This window comes from Rhipicephalus sanguineus, chromosome 1 (assembly GCF_013339695.2).
Source record: "Rhipicephalus sanguineus isolate Rsan-2018 chromosome 1, BIME_Rsan_1.4, whole genome shotgun sequence".
NCBI lineage: Eukaryota > Metazoa > Arthropoda > Arachnida > Ixodida > Ixodidae > Rhipicephalus > Rhipicephalus sanguineus.
This window is the reverse complement of record NC_051176.1, coordinates 225,255,903-225,268,615: the sequence shown is the minus strand read 5'-3', so window position 1 is coordinate 225,268,615 and position 12,713 is coordinate 225,255,903.

The window sequence follows — 12,713 nt, the reverse complement described above, 5'->3', positions numbered from 1 at the left end:
TTGACGAAATCCCCCTCCCTGAGCTATGGCAAAGTCTATATAGGCCAGACAGGGCGCTATACAAAATGACCGTTTAAGGGAGCATTCTTTATCAATTAAGAATGTAACAGGGTCTCATTTACCCTTACACTGTGCATCGTGTGGCTGCACACCGCAGTTCGATCACACGCGTCTACTTGGAAGGAGCCGGGATGCACTGGCTCGAGAATTGCTGGAAGCCTTTCACATTCTTGCCTCAGTGTGCCGTCGGTTTTGCTGCACAATAGTGAATATCAACTGTTGGATCTAGATGTCCTTTAGATGGTTGTGTTGCGAAGTGCTTGTCAATTTTAGTTTTCTATTTTTTTTTCACATGCTCGCAGTGCTTCAAGCTGTGCGCAGGCTCGGGTTTTACAAACTTTCACATTAGGATCTATTTGTTTTGTTGTTTCTCAGATACCTTGGGTGCCGCCATCTTTTGATAATTTGTCTGTTCGTTCCTGCACGTGCAGTGAGTGAAATTGTTCTGCGCATGTCCTCCGACATCCTTTATATTGTGAATGTTTCAGGAAAATAAACTTAGTTGTGAGTTCTTTCTGTCTCTTCTTGGTTCTTCTCGGTTCTAACTTTGCGCCATGCCTTTAAAGTAACGATGCGCCAACTGGCCCAACATAGTGTACTGTTAATATACTTTCTAGACAACCGACTGACAGTACTGACTAAGATATCTGACATACATTGGATCTTTTCCTACTCGTTACAGGAGCTGGACTACACAATGGCAAGCTTTTTCTCCCTCCCCCGCCCCCGCCCGCCCCCCCCCCCCCACTAGTTAAAGGCTCAGGAAATGAGAAACGGTATGTAAACTGACGTTAGTAAATCTGTCCATTTGCAATGCTTTTCGCGCAGTTTGATGCTTTTAAAGATCGCATCTCAGTAGGGGCCGATGGGTGTGTTTCAAATTGGGCTCTACTTCTTTTTCAATGCAGAGTATAGACTTTAGGGGGCTATACAGACACACGCCAGTAGAAATAGGTACTTTTGAAAAATGGGTTCTAACATTGGGGCTTTCTCTTTTGAATGTACCGCTCTCGCGTTCTAGACAAGCGTTCTGCGGGCTGCATACTGTTCCGAAGCACTTTTTATTGCTTTTTTAAGGAGACAACACATGCTATCTCGCCACTTCTGAAAAGATTAACTTGCGCACTGCGTAAAGGCTGTTACTGATGCAATCAGCGTAACGCACATTCCGCCGTCTATACATGTCCGAATTTAACCGTTTCCTGTTCACGGCAGTTTGATTCACTGGATATTTGCCACAGTGTGTGTGTGTGTGTGTGTGTGTGTGTGTGTGTGTGTGTGTGTGTGTGTGTGTGTGTGTGTGTGTGTGTGTGTGTGTGTGTGTGTGTGTGTGTGTGTGTGTGTGTGTGTGTGTTTTGGGGAAGGGGAGTGCATCCTTTTATAATTACAATCATAACATGCAAAACCTGTGACCTCAATTACACACCAATCTCAAAATAGATAGTTACTCCTGTTAACAACGTCGATTATCCCTAAAGAATAGATGCACCGCCAATGTCTTGCTCCTTTATCAACTGTATAGTGATCGTTACCAATGGCTGCTCACAGGCTTGTGGGCAACAGTTGGTAAGAGGCCTAACGAATTAGCATCACCGAATTCGCTTTTCTAGCTTTCTTTTTCTGTGCGCTGCTGCTTCGGATTACCTTGTGGAAGGATAACCGATTAGGCTGACACATGCGAGTGACATAACACAAAAGCTGAATCAGTGTCCGACGTTTCACCACCTGTTGTCCTCAGAACGTAAAGCAGTTTTTTACTGAGTTCTATACACGCGCCTGCCTTGATAGTACATGCGTGTATATGAATATACCGTCGAACGTACCACATGACGCAGCGCACGTGCGATGTGCGCTCCCCCTCTCGCGCACAGAACTGGCAAAGCCTGCCATGTGGCGCGAGTCTAAGATCCGTAGGCAGGACCGAGTGGAAGACAATCATTCGTGCTGCCGGCGTAAAAGCAGTTTTTCCAGGACATATGTAACAGGCGGAAGGGACAGAAAGAGATGCCACAAAGTGCGAAGGATGCTATTCCCCGACGTAGCCGCGTGTTACGAGTGCACGCTCGTGGCAGCGCGACCACCGCAAAGACCAGCAGTGCACAAAGGGGGAGCCCCTTCGGCGCCAGGCGTATCGCGTTGCCGACTGGGCTGCGGCGGGACGAGCGCTTCTCGCGTGAGTCGCGCGTCTCGTGTCGCGACTCCGCACGTGCGGTCGCCAGTGACGCGGGCGGTCGCTCTGCTGGAAGCTGCAGTCGTTGCATTTTCAGCTCGAGGCCGGGTGTCACGGCAGCGGCTGGCACGAGTTGCTCATAAAGGCAGCCTAGAATGGCGGACCTGCGAGTGGCTATTCGGAGCACGGCTCTACGAGAGCGTGCTCCGAATAGCGAGGAAGCACGAATAGCGAGGAAGCCGCGAGGAAGCACGACGATGGGCGTGCACCCCAGCGCATCTCATAAAGACTCACCGTTGAGTGAAGTGCGCTACCGGAAACAAAAGCAACACGCAGAACCAAAAAAAAAAAAAATGTACAGGCATACATGGGCATAAAGCCCGTCTAGCAAATGTTTATTTTCCCAGATCACGAGGTATAAGCACCCACACCGTAGAAGGGAAGAACAGGGAAGAACACGGCAAACAGCGGATTGCTGGAGAAAGAAGGAGAGTAAGACTAAAGCCGACACTCCGATGACGGTGATCTGTCTCCTTCCTTTATTACGATGGAACAGTCGACAGGACATCGATATATTCCTACACGAAAAAACTGGGACGGCAAAATAATAAAGAAAAGAAGAAGTAGGCGAAAGAGGGTACCAGTTGAAGGCAAACCCGTTCCGCATAACCTTGCACCTTAGACCATCGAGATTCCTATATATATCTTTTCCCTCTATGAATAAATGTTACCATGTTCATCGAAATTTCACTCGAAGGTGCTCTGGCGCAGATGTCGGCATCTATCTGCTGAATGGTGACTACTTGAATAATTTATTTTTATGTTTGATATCTGTAAATTGACCATGATGCTTGTGCTGTTTAGCATTGGTTGACAGCGGCTGATGCGAGCTGGACCTATAGCGCAGCAGAAAGAAACGATGACTCACCGGAAACTTGGGCGTCGTGCAGTAGTAAATATTATAGAAAAAAACTCGATTAATTGCAGTTGCTTGAATAATTATCCGCGGTCTTTAAATCACCGGCCGTTTAGTAGCGCCGTGATGCGGCTATCCTCTTTCACTGCAGTCCTTTTAGCTCTTCGTCAACGGTCCAAATCAGCGCTACACGTACGTCGTTGCCTCGATGGTACAGTGGTCACGGTGCTCGGCTGCCGACCCGAAAGTCGTGGGTTCGATTCCGGCCGCGGCGGTCGCATTTCGATGGACGCGAAATGCTAGACGCCTATGTACTGTGCGATGTCAGTGCACGCTATACAGAACACCAGGTGGTCGAAATTTCCGCGGAGTCGTGCCTCATAATCATATCGTGGTTCTAGCACGTAAGAGCCCAGATATATTATTACCAGAGCCGCGATCGGTCCTGTGCGGTAGATAATAAGAAAGGAATCGAGCAAAAATAATCCTATACATAATACGGATACTGCAGAGAGCTCATTTTGATGGTGGTCTCACAAAGCAGCGTGTATCGAACGTGTATGTAAATGACGCGCCATGTAAGTGTGCCTTTGTCAATGCAAATATGCCAGGTGAATCGTACAGAACGTGTTCGTTGTTGCATCTGATAATTACTTTCGTATGACAACATGGCTTGCGTAATAAAGCGTGCAAATCGCTGCAATCAAATACTATTAATGTATTCCTTCAACTAATTCGCCTAAAAGAGTCCGCGCAATGCATTATCGCCATCGGTTGTTCCAGAAACCACCGCCTTTCTCGTGCTGTTCATGTCGTCGATAATATTATATGCTTATACATAAATGATCTTGTGGCCCTGTGCAGCGATCCATAGCGAATCATGTCAGAGTACGCTTCGAGTGTTCGTACCAGTGAAGGCGTTGGACTTGGTTGGGAACAACAATGCCCGCTTAGTTCTGAGTACGCCGCCCATCTCGGTGCGCTCGTACTTTTGTGAGCTGTCAAGATGCGTCGACCGTATTTCAAATTATTCTTTACGTCGTCGTTAAACGCGTGCCAAGTATACAGTAAGTACTCCTGAATATTTTGCACTCTCTTTGTATCTTTTTATATTGCGTAGAGAGCCAACGTTTCGACAAGCGGACTTAACTTCATCAAGGCTACAGCTGCCTACTTTAGCGTTAAGGTATACCTTAACGCTAAGGTAGGCAGGCCTACCTTAACGCTATAGGGTAGACGGTTGGTAGGCAGCTAAGGCAGGCCTGCCTAACTTAGCGTTAAGGTGCCTTAACGCTGAGGTAGGCAGCTGCAGCCTTGAAGGAGTTAAGTCCGTGTGTCGAAACGTTGGCTCTCTACGCAATATTAAAAGATACAAAGAGAGTGCAAAATGTCGAATAACGCAATGAACTGAATTGCCCTTCGAAAATTAGCGCTTCCAGAATTCCAGCGTAAGAGCTTATTTTATGGAAAAAGTGATTTAATTACAGGCTCTATATGACAGCCAAGTCGATGTGCAAAGTTGATTTGCCGATCGCTTCTTTACCAGCAGCGTGGACCTTTGAGCAGAAAAGAGAGAGAGGGGGGGAAAAAAGAACTATGAGGCCTTTCACATAATTTGCAATAACGTTACACAGCTGCTGTCCATGTACACTTAATTCATGCATAAAAGAAGGTAACTCACATGTACTTACTGTTGGACTAGTCGGTTCATACTGCGTACTGACCATAAAACTATGGTCACATAGCGCAAAGCAACGTAAAAAGGAGGGAAAGGAGCAAGGTATAGCGCTCACTTTGCTCCTTTCCCTTCCTTTTTACGTTTTTTTTTTCGCTGAGCGAACAGTTTTACGGACAGTACTCATATTAGAAAATACAACGAGCTCTACACCCACGTTATGAAATAATAAAAAAAAAACGCTCATCAATCTTTCTGTCTTTTAGTTTTCAGTCACCTGCGACAATCTGCGGCTGCCCATTCTACCTTTTCGTTGCTCGTGCACGTTGGCCGGTGCACTCAGAGGCGGGAGTGAGCACAGCAGTGTATATGATTCCGAAAGGGCGTCAGTGTGCGTTGCCGCAGGCGGAATCATTGCCTATCCAGTGGTCAGTGCGTAGTAGCATGCCTTTCTGCGAACACGCTGGCGCAAGAAATAGTTTTCGCCAGCAGAAAAGCGACGCCATAGAGCATTTCAAGCCGCGACGCGTGTCCCATGGCGTCTCGGTGGCCCACACAGGGGGACAGCGAACGGACAAGCGGTGCAAACACCAGCCTCGCCCTTGTATAACAAGGGGGCGCAACGAGGAGTTCATTCCCGATCAGCGCCGCCTGGATTCCATGAACGCCCGCCTGCACACATGGCTGCCACGTTCGCGAACCACCATTGCCGTCGCCATGTTTATAGCGGTGGCAGGGGGGGGGGGTGGACGGCGGGCCCGGCCGCGAGCCCTGCGCGCGCAGCGAGCACCACCGTCCGTGCGGCTGTCGCGCTTGTGTTGTTCCGGCCGGATTTATTGCGTAAACAAACCACCGTGCTGAACTAGGAGGATCTCGGCAATGAGCGGCTGCAGCGAAAAGAAAAGCGGACACGAAAATGGCAGCTCCTACCACGTCTCCCCCCTCAAGATCCCCCGCCACATCTCGATCACTGGTTGCCTTTGTCAGCACCTTCCGACAACGCGAAGCCGCTTTTTGACCCTGTAGCCGTCCTAGGGTTGACGCTGCGTTTTCACTGCACTGTGCGTGCCCTTATCTCGAAGCGGCTAATGACCCCAAGTTCTTTCTTGTCACGCGCACACAACCTCCGCAAAGCTGTGGCCGAACGGTAAGTGCAAGGCTCGTGCAATACCGAGGCCGAGTATAGGGCGCGATCGACCGACATACCCCCTCTCAGCCACGGATGCAGACACTCGTTTTAAGCTGTAAAGGGTTCGGAAAACACTCGAACGACGGGCGCACGCCGCGTGTACGACCGCGCAACGACGAGGGCTGAGTGAAACACGGCGTGTACATATCGCGACGTCTCGTTCAGCGATGCTGTGCGATATCGTTCCTTCCGTTCTTGCGTCCCTGCTCGTCAAAACACGAGCATGCGCGCGTATAGAAGCAAAACAGTGAAAGCGGGCTACTTTAAATATTTGGATTTTCTCCGTCACTGAACGCGACCACGTGCAGCCACGTGCCGATGCGCTACACATGGTATCTCGCGAACGCGCTCTGCCGAGATGCCATCTGTGGTTCTTCCTACGCCAGCCTGGTCGGTAAACAGGCCTGCCGCGGCACAGCTATTGTCCATGCAACAGGGACGCCTGGAGCCTCTTCGTCCTGCCTTGCGTGTGCCTGTTCGATCCGCAGCGAGACAGCAGAGCTGCTGTTGGGCACCGCCGTTCCACGCAAAGCCCCTCAGACGAGGCACGCGACATGATAGAGGAGAGGGTTCAAAAGGCTAAACAGGGGTCGTCACAGATCAGACGAGTGGTTCTCCTTTCGCTGTCTCCCCCGGTTATTAGGGAGTCCGAGCAAAAAATAGGGGTATTTGGGTCGCTCGATAGCAGGACGCGATTGCGTGACATCTCTCTCTCTCTCTCTCTCTCTCTCTCTCTCTCTCTCTCTCTCTCACTTTTTGTTTTTCGTGCTTAGTGGAGCGAGGGTAGGTGGAAAGGAGGTGGATGAGGCATGCGCGGTATAATTTTTGCCTTACTGACATCTACAGAGATGAGGTTTCTTCAATTGCCGGAACTATATTTATAACATTTTCGTCCCCACAATATCGGGTGTTTTAGCGGTATAAGTAGTAAAAAGGAAAACGCAGATAACTATGAGGATCAAGAGACTATCCTTTCGCAGGAGCTGATGGTAGGATATATGCTGCGAAGACCTATGACTGAAATAATTAAACTTCACGAAATAATATTTAAATAACAACTTTAGTGGACACCACTCCATTTAATCTATAACATAGTCCCATCTCAATTTGACAGAATTTTAAGTAGAATTCATTAATTACTCTTCACTTAAGACATTTAAGATGTACGATCTAATTGGTAAAATTGAAGCAAGACGGCGCGTAAAGCTCGCCCATTTTGTGGAAATGCTCCAATTTTGATACATTACACGCCCTTAAGATAGGAGGCATTGGTGTTGTCGTTTACGTTTAACATCTGAGTAAAAAAGAAAAAAAAAAGCCTGGCTGATAAGTTTTAACAAGAACAGAAATTAGTTCTGCGTGTAGATTTGCGGGCCGTATTTCTAGAAACCTGCGATAGGGGGAAGGGGTGGGGGTATACAAATGCATGGTATATGCCTCAAGTAATGGCTCACTTCACTTCTGCAATCACCATGTGCGCCCTAAATCGTTTAATTAGGATCGTAATGAGTAGCTTGTAGTTGAATAGCATATTTTTTCGTGATTTCAAATAGATCCTATTATCCGCCGCTGCAGACGAAGAATCGTTTCTCAAACTAATAGTCTATTCCTACACGATTTTAATGCCTTTTCGCCGACGACTCGCGGCAACCTGAAAATACGAGCATAATTAATGCTGTCCGGAATTTACTCGAGCCGGAACTCATGCACACCTGATATGGAACGACAGTCTGGAATCCTCGCAATCACACCAATGCAACGCCAGTCTCCAATCGATACAGCAGTCGAGTCGCTTCTCCCTCACGGTCCTGCATTCAGACTAGAGCTGTGCACGGGCCGTATTTCGGAGCCCGAGCCCGGCCCGGGCCCGCTGACTTTGTCGAAGGCCCGCCCGAGCCCGACGGCAAAGGGCTGCGAGCCCGCCCGGCCCGGCCCGAGGTACGAAAACACAATCCCAGGCCCGGCCCGGCCCGGCTTTTTGAAGGTTCGCTGCGAAAGCAAAACATCGTTTTCCTGTAATTTGGCATTTTATTGAGCATATCAAATATGATCAAATGACACAGCCGGCGAGTCACATCCATCCACTCTTCTTGCGTGCTGCCAGAGTTCGCGAGAGTAAAGGCCAGACCCCATATGCGCCAAAATGCACGCGACAGCGACAAGCGACGAAACGGGCGGTTCGCGCGATGTATCGCGTGGTCGAAATCGCGCGATCGCTCGGTTTTTTCAGATTTGGAAACCGTCACTCATCACCCGGAAGTCACAAAACACCCGAACCGAATATACAACAGCCACGTACTAAGCACATCAGCTGTACACTAACAGATAACGTAATAATTATGCACGTGCATATAAAAAATACTGTGAGACAACGGCAAACGTTTTATGTATCAACATGCACCAAATATTTTATTTGCATTACATACCTGCGACAGCACGGCACTTTTGCTATACAAATAGACGGCCTCATGCCAGCAACAACGGAGTTCGTTCACCGAAGCCGTCACGTGTATGGGGTATGCCCATGCAAGCGTCAGCTTGCACGAAGGCGATCTACGTCGGGTCGCTGTCGCGTGCATTTTCACTCATATGGGGTTTGGTCTTATATATAACGCTAACAGTCGCGTGGCGCCGTGACTAGCTCAGGTGGTGTTACTTCTCTGTTTGTCGTATTGCAACACAGGCAGTGCTTTACCTGCTCCCCTTTTGTTTAAAGTAGCGAATGGAAAGGAAAAGCGGTAAAGGGTGGTCGCAGAAAAGGCGCTGTATGCCTGCTGGAAAACAATTCCCGCTCATTCTCTATATTTCGGGCTTGAGTCGGGCTTTGCGCCGGGCCCGAGCCCGGCCCGATAAAACTCCAAGTAGCCCGAGCCCGGCCCGGCCCCGAGGTGAAAATACGTCGGCCCGCCCGAGCCCGGCCCGCGGGCCGGGCCGGGCTTGGGCTTTCGGGCTACCCGGAGCCCGTGCACACCTTTAATTCAGACCCGGACATAAATCATGAACCACGGCCGCAAGAGACGACGTCCGCAGATGCCACAGTGTTGAGCTGCATTTTATGCTTCCCTGCATGGGCGTCGGCAGGGGGGTGCAAAAGAGGCATTTGCCCCCCTCCCCCCCCCCCCTTTCAAGCCACACCAGCACTTGCCCCCTACCAAGCCACACCAGCGCTCCCCCCTCCCCCACCGCGTTGCAACACGGGTTTGACCCCCCCCCCCCCCCCCACAAGACAAAATCTTGCCGACGCCCATGCTTCTCTGTGCCTCAAACCTGAGAGGCACACATAAGATAGAGGCGATTGTTACGATTATTATTGCTATTCCATTTTTTTTTCTTTTACCAACGGTATACGGAGTACGGACGAAGTTGGAACACTGAAATTTGAACTGGTACCTGAACGTAAGGACTCATACTCGACGCGCTGGCAGAGAGTTAGTGACTGGTTTAGTTGATACTTCATTGCCAACTTAATTGCTACATATCCCGCTGTTCCCGATTCCTCGTCTTAGGCCTTCGATACCTCCAAGCATGCATTTATCTTCTTTCAACTCCTTAAGATTGTCGTTGTGGCTGTGACTCTCCGTAGAGAGAGAAAGAGCAGAGGAAGACAGAGAGGTTAACCAGAAGTTTGTATCCGGTATGCTACCCTGCACTGGGGTTGGGGAACTCTGACAGACCACTAGATCGCAGGAAGGCTAGTAGTGCTTGTAAAGCCTTCTTCTGCGACGTTATGTCCGCGGACGATGGCGTAGTAGACTTTCTTCTGATAGAGGCTGGTCGTCTAACTTGTTGAAAGCATGGCAAAGAGATTGTCTATGTGTGCTATACTCCGGACAGTCACACAGAACATGTCCAGTTGTTTCTTCGTCGCCGCAGTGTTCACAGGCGGTGGTGTCGGCCGTCCCTATGCGGAATGCATGCGCATTGGTAAACGCGACGCCCAGCCATAATCTACTCAGAACGGTAGCGAAACTGTATAAGACGCCCAACGTCCTATTGCAAAACCGACAGACTTTTACATTTTCGAAGACTAGAATTTTATTTCTCAGGCTACGAGTGGTCTCAGAAATGAAGCTTTAAAATATCAAATCATTTTAGGCGCGGCGACACTGCCGTCTGACTAGAAAGACACATGGAATTCGAAGCTTATTTTCTAACACGTTTAAGGGTGTTGTTGGTGCCTTTTAGAGACACCAGTTATGTCTCTTCTCTAACATACAAATTATGCATAACAGCGGAATATTTCTAAGAGAAAGAAATATATATATAGGACAGACTCAGAGTTCACAAAAATATAATGAACGAAGGGGATTGTTCGTGGGGCTCCTTTTTTCTTTAGACAAAACCAAATGAAACCAAGAAATAATTAAGCCAAGGAAAGCATGGGGGACATTGTTTGTTGTATTTTTTTAAACTGTTGAGCATTTATTACGACATAACTTGAAATTAATTAAAGTGGACAAAAAAAAGAATACCCCCTTCCTTAGGTGAGGCCCGCACCCGAAACCTTCGAATTACGCGAATTACGTCTGTGAGGCCACATGACAGGCGAGTGCTTCTCATGGACGTACCCCTCCACAAAACCCGTCATTCGCGAAAATGCAAACAATATTCTAGTGGCTGTCGCATGATTGCAAACCCATTGTTCCTGCACGTATAGAATAACAGAATGATCTTTCAGAACTAGAATAGGCACTGGATGGAAATTGGATATCTTAGATGAAGGTACGACCACTGCTTTCAGCGCGGAAAATAGTCAAAATAATCTACAAGCGTGTAACAGCTGCTTGCGAAACATCTGGCGCACTTCATCGTTTTAGAAAAACGAAGCGTCAAACTCAATTCAGCGATAAATTTTACCCGGTAAAATGGTCGAACTTCTATTCTCGCTTCGATTCCCAGAAATCAAACTTTTTCGGTTAAATTACGTCCTCATTCAGTCTTTTGTACGGACGTTGCCAGGTGTCCGAGGCACTCGAACATAAATTATGAACCAAGCACGGATACTCCGCGTTGGTGTTTTTTCTTACTTTTACCGTATTTTAGCTTTTTATAGCGACGAACTGTCCGCAGTTGCTTTGCTGGTCTAAATATTTAAAAGTTGCGTGCGCGAAAGAGCTGACTAAATCGCTGTTGATTAATATATGGTGTCGGGAAAAGCGGGACTGAAAAGAGGGACCATTATTGTCCGCGTGAGCCTTCGTGTATCGTCCCATGCACCTGGCGCCGTTTTCTCTGTCGGGGCATTAGAAACTTATCGATAATCGCAACAGCGATTTCAGATTTGCTGAACTTAACAAATTCATAGAGCGCATATTGCCATGGCTGCATCAATTTGAACGCCGACGCTGTATCGCCTTCGTCACCAGTGCCATTTGGCGGCAGCTGTGCTTACCCGGGAAACGAAGTGACGAAGCTGCCAGAGATAATGCTGCACTGACGACACTAATTTTAAAGACGTTATAGTTGAGTGAGAGAGTGCCCCGGCTGTCAATACAGGCGTGAGCAATATCCGGGATTAATGATCGGATATGCAGTTTAGCCGCCTGAACAAAATGCTCACGCCTGCCGCATCACCATGCTTGCAAGAGAACATTTTTCGTGTGGGCATCGATGGATAGCAATATTTTGTTTGCTGTTATCGAGAAACGCGTCCCCCCTTTTGACGTCACATTCGCTTAGGCTAACTACCATCGGTTTCTACCATATTTGACAACTTCTGGTGTAGTTAAGCTTCAGTTATATCCCGTAGCTGCGATATTATTCTCCGTAACTGCCATAATGCTCCCGCGATAATGTATACCTTCATCATCTCAAATTACTTCTTGCGTTACTTCGACGCCATTTCTAACTGTTCCATCCATATATGTGCTATGACCCACCGGTCCTATACACACTGTCAAAAAAAAAAAAATGTTGACGTCCCCTACTGTTCACTGTTGCCGGCAATAAGAGTTCAATCTCTGTTTATTTTTTTACTATAATCGTTACGAGTTCTCGCAATAGGAGTGCCGCTGAGTGGCATTTCAAACGAATACTAGATATCCTCACCTGAGGCCGAAGCTCCGCCACCCTCTACATAGGCACCTTCCATGTGCCCAATTCGACCGCTGATTACCACAGCAAAATGGTTGCGGCTGACCTTCCTTCGTCAGCTGCTCACAACCGCCTCATCTAAGATACTTACAGCGACGCTTCTTTACTGAGTAATCGCCCTTAGTTCAGACGCCAGTGGTCACCAGTATTTACACACGTGTCGCCAATTTCATAAGCCAACGTGCGTACCATGTCTCCCCATGATGAATGTCAAGTGGTACAAGGCGAAGTGGATAAAAAGTAATTGTTTCCTAAAGGCGTCATCGAGCGATCTTCCAGTCCGTATCGTTTTCTGTTCTCGGTATTTATTTATTATAGTTAGTTAGTTAGTTAGTTAGTTAGTTAGTTAGTTAGTTAGTTAGTTAGTTAGTTAGTTAGTTAGTTAGTTAGTTAGTTAGTTAGTTAGTTAGTTAGTTAGTTAGTTAGTTAGTTAGTTAGTAGTAGTTAGTTAGTTAGTTAGTTAGTTAGTTAGTTAGTTAGTTAGTTAGTTAGTTAGTTAGTTAGTTAGTTGTAGTAGTTAGTTAGTTAGTTAGTTAGTTAGTAGTAGTTAGTTAGTTAGTTAGTTAGTTAGTTAGTTAGTTAGTTAGTTAGTTAGTTAGTTAGTTAGTTA